Below are 10,295 nucleotides of genomic sequence, written 5' to 3' on the forward strand. Positions count from 1 at the left end.
TGGTGTGAGGGTTGGAAGGGTTTTCACAGGGGGTGTTAACAGAAATGGGGAGTGGTGTAGGGGTTGGAAGGGTTTTCACAGAGGGTGTTAACAGAAATGGGGAGTGGTGTAGGGGTTGGAAGGGTTTTCACAGAGGGTGTTAACAGAAATGGGGAGTGGTGTAGGGGTTGGAAGGGTTTTCACAGGGGGTGTTAACAGAAATGGGGAGTGGTGTAGGGGTTGGAAGGGTTTTCACAGGGGGTGTTAACGGAAATGGGGAGTGGTGTAGGAGTTGGAAGGGTTTTCACAGGGGGTGTTAACAGAAATGGGGAGTGGTGTAGGGGTTGGAAGGGTTTTCACAGAGGGTGTTAACAGAAATGGGGAGTGGTGTAGGGGTTTGGAAGGGTTTTCACAGGGGGTGTTAACAGAAATGGGGAGTGGTGTAGGGGTTGGAAGGGTTTTCACAGGGGGTGTTAACAGAAATGGGGAGTGGTGTAGGGGTTGGAAGGGTTTTCACAGGGGGTGTTAACAGAAATGGGGAGTGGTGTAGGGGTTGGAAGGGTTTTCACAGAGGGTGTTAACAGAAATGGGGAGTGGTGTAGGGGTTGGAAGGGATTTCACAGGGGGTGTTAACAGAAATGGGGAGTGGTGTAGGGGTTGGAAGGGTTTTCTCAGAGGGTGTTAACAGAAATGGGGAGTGGTGTAGGGGTTGGAAGGGTTTTCACAGGGGGTGTTAACAGAAATGGGGAGTGGTGTAGGGGTTGGAAGGGTTTTCACAGAGGGTGTTAACAGAAATGGGGAGTGGTGTAGGGGTTGGAAGGGATTTCACAGAGGGTGTTAACAGAAATGGGGAGAGGTGTAGGGGTTGGAAGGTTTTTCACAGAGGGTGTTAACAGAAATGGGGAGTGGTGTAGGGGTTGGAAGGGTTTTCACAGATGGTGTTAACAGAAATGGGGAGTGGTATAGGGGTTGGAAGGGATTTCACAGGAGGTGTTAACAGAAATGGGGAGTGGTGTAGGGGTTGGAAGGGTTTTCACAGATGGTGTTAACAGAAATGGGGAGTGGTGTAGGGGTTGGAAGGGTTTTCACAGATGGTGTTAACAGAAATGGGGAGTGGTGTGAGGGTTGGAAGGGATTTCACAGGGGGTGTTAACAGAAATGGGGAGTGGTGTAGGGGTTGGAAGGGTTTTCACAGGGGGTGAGGGGTGTCGGAATGCTTCTCCACCACCGTGGAAATGTACTTCACTTGTTGCACCAAAATGGCCTGTAACCAGCTGGAACCTGTGTTGCATCAGACAGCTTTGCTAATAATGTTCGTGCAACATGGTACCTGAGCACTTGAGTGCAGACCCGCAGCTGTGATTCAGCAGACAACGGAGTGCACCCTGTCCGTGAACTTGAGTCCATCGCAGTGACTGGACTGTCTGTGTTTTGTTTTCGGACAAAGCTATTACCAGCTCTTCTGCATTGCTCATCGTCCCTCTGCAAGTAAATATAAAAGCAGTTATGATCGATCCACTCGGAGTGAATTGTTGTTGGTTGGAAGAAGCAGTGAAAAGCTGCTGAACACCATCTCCTACCTGGACACTCACTCTTACCTGCACCCGCAGCTTCCTCCACATCGCTTCGCCATCCCACCTCTGTACCGCTCGTCGTAGGAACTGAAATACTCATCCCGTCCATCGAGTCTTCTCCACCATTCGAATTTCCCTCTCAACTCCATACTGCTGCTTTCTCCACGTCAGCTCCGACACCTTTATTGATCAACAACCCACCCGGTTCCTTCTCAAAGCCCGTTACGCCGCTGGTGTTCAGGGCAGCAACGAAGAGGTTCACCGGGATGTTGTTTGAGCTGCTGTGGAAGGAGAGTACTGAACCTGTTCACAGCTCTCTGCAGTGTTTCCGGTGCTGGCCAGTGCTGTTGCCGTGACAACACGACTAGTTTCCGCAGAGGATGTGTTCTGTAAAAACAGATGATGGTCGTCCAGGAGGCGCCGATTTTCTTCAGCCTCTCACAGAAGCAGAGATGCTGCTGAGCTTTCTTGGCGATAGTGTCCTTGTGGCTGGACAAGGACAGTCTGTTAGTGGTGTTCACTCTCAGGAGATTGGAGCTCTCAACCCCCTTATCCTCTGCCGTTGATGTAAACAGGAATGTCGGCATCGCCCCGGCTGACTTCCTGTTGTCAGTAACCAGCTCTACTGTGTTGGTGATATGGAGGGGGTGGGGAGCTGGGAGGCTAAGGGATGATGAGATGTGTGTAGAACGAGGAGAGAGAGAACGGGTAAAGAGCTCGGGGGAAGTTGAGAAGCTGAAGATACTGGGAAAATGGAGAAACAAGACTAAATGGAACCAGACAGGAGAGGAATTTCACTCTCTCCCTCTCCATCTCCCTCTCCCTATCCGTCCCCCTCTCTCTCTCCCCCTCCTCTTTCTCTGTCTCACTCTCTCTCTTTCTCTCTCTCCCCCTCTCTGTCTCCCTCTCACTCTCTCCATCACTCTCTCACTCACTCTCTCTCTCTCTGTCTGTCTGTCTCTCACTCTCTCCACACCCTCTCTCACTTCCTCTCTCTGCCTGTCTGCCTCTCACTCTCAATCTCTCAATCCCTCTCCCTATCTCTGATTGCGAGAGTAACAGAGGGGAGAGGTTTGTGTGTGTGTGAGAGAGAGAGACCGAGAGAGAGTGCAATGAACTGTCGAGGTAAGAGAGGGACAGAGGGAGTGAGAGCGCTTGGGAGAGATGGGTAAGTATGGAGGAAGGGAGAGAGGTGCAGCAAATGGGAAAAGAAAGGGGCGGAGAGGAGGAGGTGTAACGGAGAACAACACAAAATGTTGGAGGAACTCAGCAGGTCAGGCAACCTCTATGGAAAATAATAAAGAGTGGATGTGGCGGACCGAGATCAGCAAGATGAGAGGATTCGATCAGTGGGGAGTGGGAACTTCCCGAGGATGCTGCGGGATTGTTTGTTGGATTACAGTAAGTGAGAAGTACAATATATAATGAAAAACACAATCCCAAGTCTAAAACAAAGAGTGAAGGAATTGATGAAAGAACAAGTGATATGAACAATCTACTAAACAAGTGTAAACAGAGCACAGAATCATTGATCTTAGAGAGGGGGTGTAGAGGGGGAGATAGGGGACAGGGGGTGAGGGGGAGAGTGGGGGAGACTGGAGAGGGGTGGAGAAGGGAAAAGGGAAGGGGAGACAGAGGGAAGAGAGGGATGAGAGTGAAAGAAAGAGAACGTGGGGAGAGAGGGTTCAAGAGTAGGAGAATGGGGTATACTGGGGAGGAAAGAGTGAAGCAGAGAAGGGGAAGTGTGGGGAGAGAGTGTGGAAGAGGGGAGGAGAGTGTGAGAGAGAGGAGAGAGTTGAGAGAGGGGTGGGAGCGAGAGAGAAGGGAATGGTAAGAATGAAAGCGAGGTTTGTAGGCAAGAGAGTGAGGAGGGGAGGGACAGAAATGGATGGGTATGGAGTGGGAGGTGCCTCATCTCATCTTGCCCTGATGACGGATGCTGCTTTTCCTTTTGCTAAGGCAGAGGTTGATGGACTTTCGATCGGTCAGGGCATGAAAGGATATGCGGCGAAGGCAGGAAATTGGGGCTGGGAGGAAAAATGGATTGACCAAGTGGCAGAGCAGTTTTGATGGGCCAAATGGCCTAATTCTGCTTCTGTCTCTCATGGTCTTATGGTCCAAGAGCAGCCTCTCATTCAATGAGAGCAAGAGCAATGAACTGGTTCTGGACTTTGGAGGAGGAAACAGGAACCCATGAGGCAATCCTCATCAGGGCTCAAAGGTGGAGACGTTCAGCAACTTTAAATTCCACAGTGTGAACATTTCAGAGGATCTGTCCCGAGCCCGGGACACAAGTGCAAGAAAGCAGGAACTGTCTGTCCTCAGTAGAATGGCCCAGCACATCATAGTGGATATGGCCCAGTACATCACGGGTAAAACTCTCCTCACAACCGAGCACATCTCTGCGGAGTGCTGTCGCAGGAAATCAGCATCCGTCATCAAGGACCCCCACCACCCAGGCCATGCTCTCTTCTCAATGCTGCCATCAGGAAGAAGGTGCATGAGCCTCAGGAGCCTCAACCCCAGGTTCAGGAACAGTTATTACACTCAACCAACAGGCCCTTTCTTTTTACAATATTTTTACTCAGAGAAAAAAAAGTTACACAGTGTAGTACATAGATACATTTCAACATAACTTGTGTACATTCAAATATTGTAATAAAATTGATCAAAATGTTATAGCATAACACATAAAGGTATACCTCTCTGTAATCAAAAATTTAAAGATAGGTCATACATCATAAAATGACTTTTTTATATATATAAAAAAGTCAACCCCCTACCAACTACTAAAGAAAAAAGCTTATGGATGACAATGGATAATTAGAAAAAAAAACATTTTCATTTAAGAAGAGAAGATAAAAAATATTCATAAAAGTCTGTGCACTGTTAAACTTTACAAATTGGAAAAGTAATTTAGGAAAGGTCCCCAAATATCATAAAAAGATTGTTTCGAATTTAAGACTGAACAGCAGATCTTTTCTAAATTTAAATACGACATAATATCACGTAGCCTTTGAAGATGTGTAGGAGGGGTAGACTCCTTCCATTTAAGCAGGATTGCTCTCCTTGCTAAAAGAGAGGTAAAAACTAAAACCTGTAGGTTAGGAGTATTTAAAGTTATATTTTCATTTGCAATAATACCAAACAAGGCAGTAAGGGGATTTGGGTCAAATTGGACCTAAAAAGTTGAGAGAAGGTATGAAATATTTCCCGCCAAAACTTTCCAATTGGAGGGCAAAACCAAAACATATGAATTAAAGAGGCATCAGCAGAGTTGCATTTATTACAAAGTGGAGAAACATTCGGGTAAAAACTGGAGAGCTTCTATTTAGAAATATAAGCTCGATGAACCACTTTAAATTGTAGAAGAGAATGACGAGCACAGAAAGATGATTTATTAACCCATTTAAAAATTTTATTCCATCTATCATCAGAAATCTGACAATTTAGGTCATCCTCCCAAGCTTTTTTTTATTTTATCTAAAAAGTCTTGTCTAGAATCAATCAACAAGTTATAGATACCTGTAATAGAACCATTAACAAAAGGTTTTAAATTTAAAAGATCGTCCAGTAAATTTTTATCAGGACCTATAGGAAAAGTAGCTAATTGGAAACGTAGAAATTCTCTAATTTGAAGGTATCTATAAAAGTGAGATTTTGGGACTGCAAATTTATTTGACAATTGGTCAAACGATGCAAGAGATCCTGAGATAAACAAGTCCCAAAAACACTTAATAACTAGTTCTTCCCAATCCTTAAAGACTTTGTCAGTCATGGAAGGGATTAAAAAAAATTAAGGAGAATGGGAGATGACAATGAAAAATTCACTGAACCAAACAATTTTCTATGTTGAGACCAGATCCTTAAACTTTGCTATTCCCACAACCAATGGACACAATCAACAGCTCTTCATCTCATGTTCTTGAAGTTTATTTCTGGGTTATTTATTAGTTTTATTTCTTTTGTATTTGAATTTTGTTGTCTTTGGCACATGGTTGTTTTGTTTGTCCTGTTGTGGGCGATCTTTCATTCACCTTATAATGGTTCTTGAGTTTACTGAATTTACAATATAATCAAATCCCAGGATTATACATGGTGACATGCGTATACTTTGATAATAAATTTACTTTGCACATTTTAAATTGGACATTTCAATTTGTAAATAACTCTGAAACACAAGAGCGGGTTGTGAGCTCAGTCTGCTGGGTAAATTATTTCGTTCTGATCTGAATGGTCGGCCCAACATTGTGACCCATCTTTCGAGGCACACCAATTACTGGAAATATTCCTGCATCGAACTGCAAAGCCTCAAATACTCTGTCTCTCTGCTCAAGCGTGCAAACACACACACACATTTAAAAACGTCGACAATCATACCAGGGCCCAAAAATACCAGGGTGACCTGCCTCACCAACTATCGCTCAGAGTCCCTCACTATTGTGATGAAGTGCTTTGAGGGGTTGGTCATGGTCAATCAACTCCTGTCTGTGTGCAGGGACCAACTGCAATTTGCCAGTCGCCACAATCTGTCAACAATTCTCACTGGCTCATACTCGGCATTAGATCACCAGGTCAATAGCAATACACAAGTCAGGCTGCTGATTACAGCTCAGCGTTCAACACAATCAGATCCTCAATTGTAATCAACAAGCTCCAAAACCTGGGCCTCTGTACCTCCTTCTGCAACTGGATCCTCACCAGGAGACCCCAGTCTGTGTGGATCAGAAATAACATCTCCTCCTTGCTGACAATCAACACCGGCACACCTCAACGATGCGTGCTCAGTCCACTGCTCTACTCTCTCTACACCACATCTGTGTGTCTAGGCTCATCTATAAACTTGCCGACAACACAACTATTGTTGCTGGAATTTCAGACGGTGACGAGGAGGAGTACAGGAGTGAGATAGATCAGCAAGTTGAGTGGTGTCACAGCAACAATCTTGCACTCAGCATCATGAAGACAAAGGAATTGATTGTGGATTCAGGAAGGGGAAGTCGAGGGAACGCACACCAGACCTCATTGAGGGATCAGAAGTGAAAAGGGTGAGCAGTTTCCATTTCCTGCCTGTCAACATCTCTGAGGAACTATCCTGGGCCCAACATATTGATGCGGTTACAATGAAGGCACAACATCAGCTATATTTCATTCGGAGATTGAGGGGAATCGGTCTGTCACTAAAGACACTTGCAAATTTCTACAGATGTACTGTGGAGAGCATTCTAACTGGTTGCATCACTGCCTGGTGTGGAGAGGCCACTGCACAGGATCGGAAAATGCTGCAGAAAGTTGTAAACTCAGCCAGCTCCTTCATGGGCACTGGACTCCACAGCATCCAGGACACATTCAAAAGATGATGCAACAAGAAGGTGACATCCATCATTCAGGACCCCCATCACCCAGGACATGACCTCTTCTCATTTCTACCATCAAGGAGGATGTACAGGACCCTGGAGACACTCTCACCAGTTCAGGAACAGCTTCTTCCCCACCATCAGATTTCTGAATGGACAATGAACTCAAGAACATTTCCTCAGTATTTTCCCTCCGGCTTTGCACTACGTTTTGAATTTACTTTTATAAATACTTATTGTGATTATACTTCTTATTACTATGTATTGCAATGTACTGCTGTCACAAAGCAACAAATGTCACCACATATGCCGGTGATATTAAACCTGATTCTGATACACAAACACACACAGCTGGGCTCAGACATACAACACTCCCACATTCCTCCCTTTGTGACACCCTGCTTGCTCCGTGGCCCCCGGTATGAAGCTCAAACTGTTGCAACACCTACCCTTTAAATTCATGGCTGAGGCTGTGTTGTGTCTGTTCACTGTTTTGAGTTCGATATTAAATGAAGAGCATTGAATGGGAAGGAAGGTTTGAATAGAAGAATAAAGATCTCCTCTGAAGGTATATGGGGTCCTGGTGAGAGCGTACATGGAACACTGTGCACAGGTCTGGTCTCCCTCCCGGAGTCAGCCTGTGGGATGAAGGGAATGAAGAGAAGTTTTCAGAGATTGATTTGTGGGGTGCGTTAGTGTCCTCAGTGAGATTACACTGACTGAGCCTGTCTCAAAATTGGAGAAATAAGAGGTGGTCTGACTGAGTCTCACAGGGTATTGACAGGGTGGGGCAGGAATGGCGTGTTTCCTCACTGGGTGTTGAATAAGGTCACAGACTCAGAATCCGATGTCATCTGACAGGACTCAGATGAGGAGTGCGGCGAATCTTTGGATCTTTTCCCCACAAGGTTTCTAAATTCACAAGGAATTGAAGGGCTGAGCGAAGATGGGACGTTGCAGGAAAGTGTCGCTGAGGTCAAAAATCAGCCATGATCGGAGTGAAAGGCTGAACTGGCGCAAGGGGCCTGCGGCTGTTTCTTATTTTTTCCAAAGCGCGAGTTTACCTTTGCGCCTTGTTCTCCCTTGGCCTTCAGCCCGTCCGATTGCACGGGGGAGCGGTGAGAGCACCGGAGATCCATCGGCTGCCGTTGCGGGTCAGATCCGGGCTCCCAGCAGCAGGAAGGGACGGGTCTGGGAGGGAACTCCGGACAACAGGCCCCTGATTCTCGGCAGGAAAAGACCGGACACCCTCCGTGCAGCTGAAGCATCTCACGGAATCTCTGCCACGGGAAGGATTCACCCGGCCGGTGTTGCAGCCTTTACCCGAAGTGTAGCTCCCGATCTCCGGCCTCACTCGCTCTCAGCTCCAATCCTCGGACCGATATGCAGCATCCCGCCCACTGACACCCCTCAACCAATAGGAGCAAGACTCTCCCAGCAGTGCCGCTGATTGGCTGTAAGTGTGACTGACGGGCTGCTACCGGGAGCTGGAGATGTCAGTCACAGTTTGTTCTCGGAATCGAAGGAATTTCCCCGAAACTTAAACAGGGTAACTTTTATTATCAGAGCCCGGATAACTCACCACATACAACCCCGAGAAGCATTTTGCTGCGGACACAGAGAAGATCGACAGAATAGTAACTATAACTGGATCAGTGAAAGATCAGCCAGAGTGCGGAAGACAACAAACTGTGCAAATACAAATATAAATAATTAGCAATAAATAACAGGAACATGAAATAACCGCAGCGGCTGCTGACTGATCTCCGGAGCTCACACCGCTCCCCTGTGCAATCCACCGGCAGAAGGCCAAGAGAGAACAAGGCGCAAAGCGGAACTCGTGTTTTATAAAATAAGAAACAGGAGGCGTGGATATTCGGCCCATTGCACCTGTTCTGCCCTTCACTCAGAACATAAAACCATAAGACACAGGAGCAGAATTAAGCCGCCTGGCCCATCGAGTCTGCTCCGCCATTCAATCATGGATGATTCTTTTTCTCTCCTGAACCCCAGTTCCCGGCTTCTCCCCGTAGCCTTTGCTGTCATGTCCAATCAAGAACCTATCATCTCCTCCTTAATGACACCCAACGACCCGGCCTCCACAGCTGCATGTGGCTATGAATTCACCACGCCTTATCTAAACATTTCTCCGCATCTCCGTTTTGAAAGGGCGACCCCTACCCTGAGGCTGTGCAACAAATTCCACAGATTCACCACCTTCTGGCTAATAAAAATTCTTCGCATCTCAGTTCTGAATCGGCGTCCTTCAATCCTCAAGTCACGTCCTCTCGTACTAGACTCCCCCACCATGGGAAACAACTTTGCCACATCCACTCTGTCCATGCCTTTCAACATTCGAAATGTTTCTGTGAGGCTCTCTCTCATTCATCGAAACTGCACGGAGTACAGTCCAAGAGCGGTCAAATGTTCCTCACATGTTAACCCTCTCATTCCCGGAATCATTCTAGTGAACCTTCTCTGAACCTTCTCCAACGTCAGCACGTCCTTTCTTAAATAAGGAGCCCAAAACTGAACACAGTATTCCAAGTGATGTCATACCAGTTCCTTATAGAGCCTCAACATCACATCCCTGCTGCTATACTCTATTCCTCTAGAAATGAATGCCAACATTGCATTCGCCTTCTTCACCACCGACTCAATCTGGAGGTTAACCTTAAGGTTATCCTGCACGAGCACTCCCAAGTCCCATTGCATCTCAGAACTTTGAATTCTCTCTCCATTTAAATAATAGTCTGCCCGTTTATTTCTTCTACCAACGTGCATGACCATACACTTTTCAACATTGTATTTCATTTGCCACTTCTTTGACCATTCTCCTAATCTATCCAAGTCTCTCTGCAGACTCTCTGTTTCCTCAGCACTACCGTCCCCTCCGCTTATCTTTGTATCATCAGCAAATTTAGCCACAAAGCCATCTATTCCATAATCCAAATCGTTGATATACAATGTAAAAAGAAGTGGCCCCAACATGGACCCCTGTGGAACACCACTGGTAACTGGCAGACAACCAGAATGGGATCCTTTATTCCCATTCTCTGTTTCCTGCCAATCAGCCAACGCTCTATCCACATATGTATCCGCAGTGCCATGGGCTCTTATCTTGTTTAGCAGCCTCATATGCGGCACCTTGTCAAAGTCCTTCTGAAAATCCAAATACACAACATCTACTGCATCTCCCTTGTCTAGCCTACTTGTAATCTCCTCAAAAAATTGCACTAGGTTTGTCGGGCAGGATTTTCCTTCAAGGAAACCATGCTGAGTTCTGCCTATCTTGTCATATGCTTCCAGATACTCCGTAACCTCATCCTTGACAATCGACTCCAACAACTTCCCAACCACCGATGTCAATCTAACAGGTCTATGA

The 10,295-nt window shown here is 46.4% G+C and overlaps 2 protein-coding genes across 3 annotated transcripts in view; one reads left to right on the forward strand and one right to left on the reverse strand.

The window, feature by feature from the left end:
* The window catches only part of LOC132385860 (gastrula zinc finger protein XlCGF8.2DB-like), a 306,382-nt gene extending 303,614 nt beyond the window's left edge, over positions 1 to 2,768 (reverse strand). The window contains exons 1-2 of one of the 2 annotated variants that reach the window (XM_059958088.1): positions 1,578 to 2,768; positions 1,310 to 1,461 (exon numbers count right to left, since the gene is read on the reverse strand). The gene's annotated coding sequence lies outside the window, so the exon portion shown is untranslated. Of the gene's footprint in view, positions 1 to 1,309 lie in introns of both variants that reach the window. The other variant, XM_059958087.1, reaches the window with a different exon arrangement.
* LOC132385856 (gastrula zinc finger protein XlCGF26.1-like) overlaps positions 1 to 10,295 on the forward strand; it is a 260,710-nt gene that overhangs the window by 116,411 nt on the left and 134,004 nt on the right. The window lies entirely within an intron of this gene.

This window comes from Hypanus sabinus (genome assembly GCF_030144855.1).
Source record: "Hypanus sabinus isolate sHypSab1 chromosome X2 unlocalized genomic scaffold, sHypSab1.hap1 SUPER_X2_unloc_3, whole genome shotgun sequence".
NCBI lineage: Eukaryota > Metazoa > Chordata > Chondrichthyes > Myliobatiformes > Dasyatidae > Hypanus > Hypanus sabinus.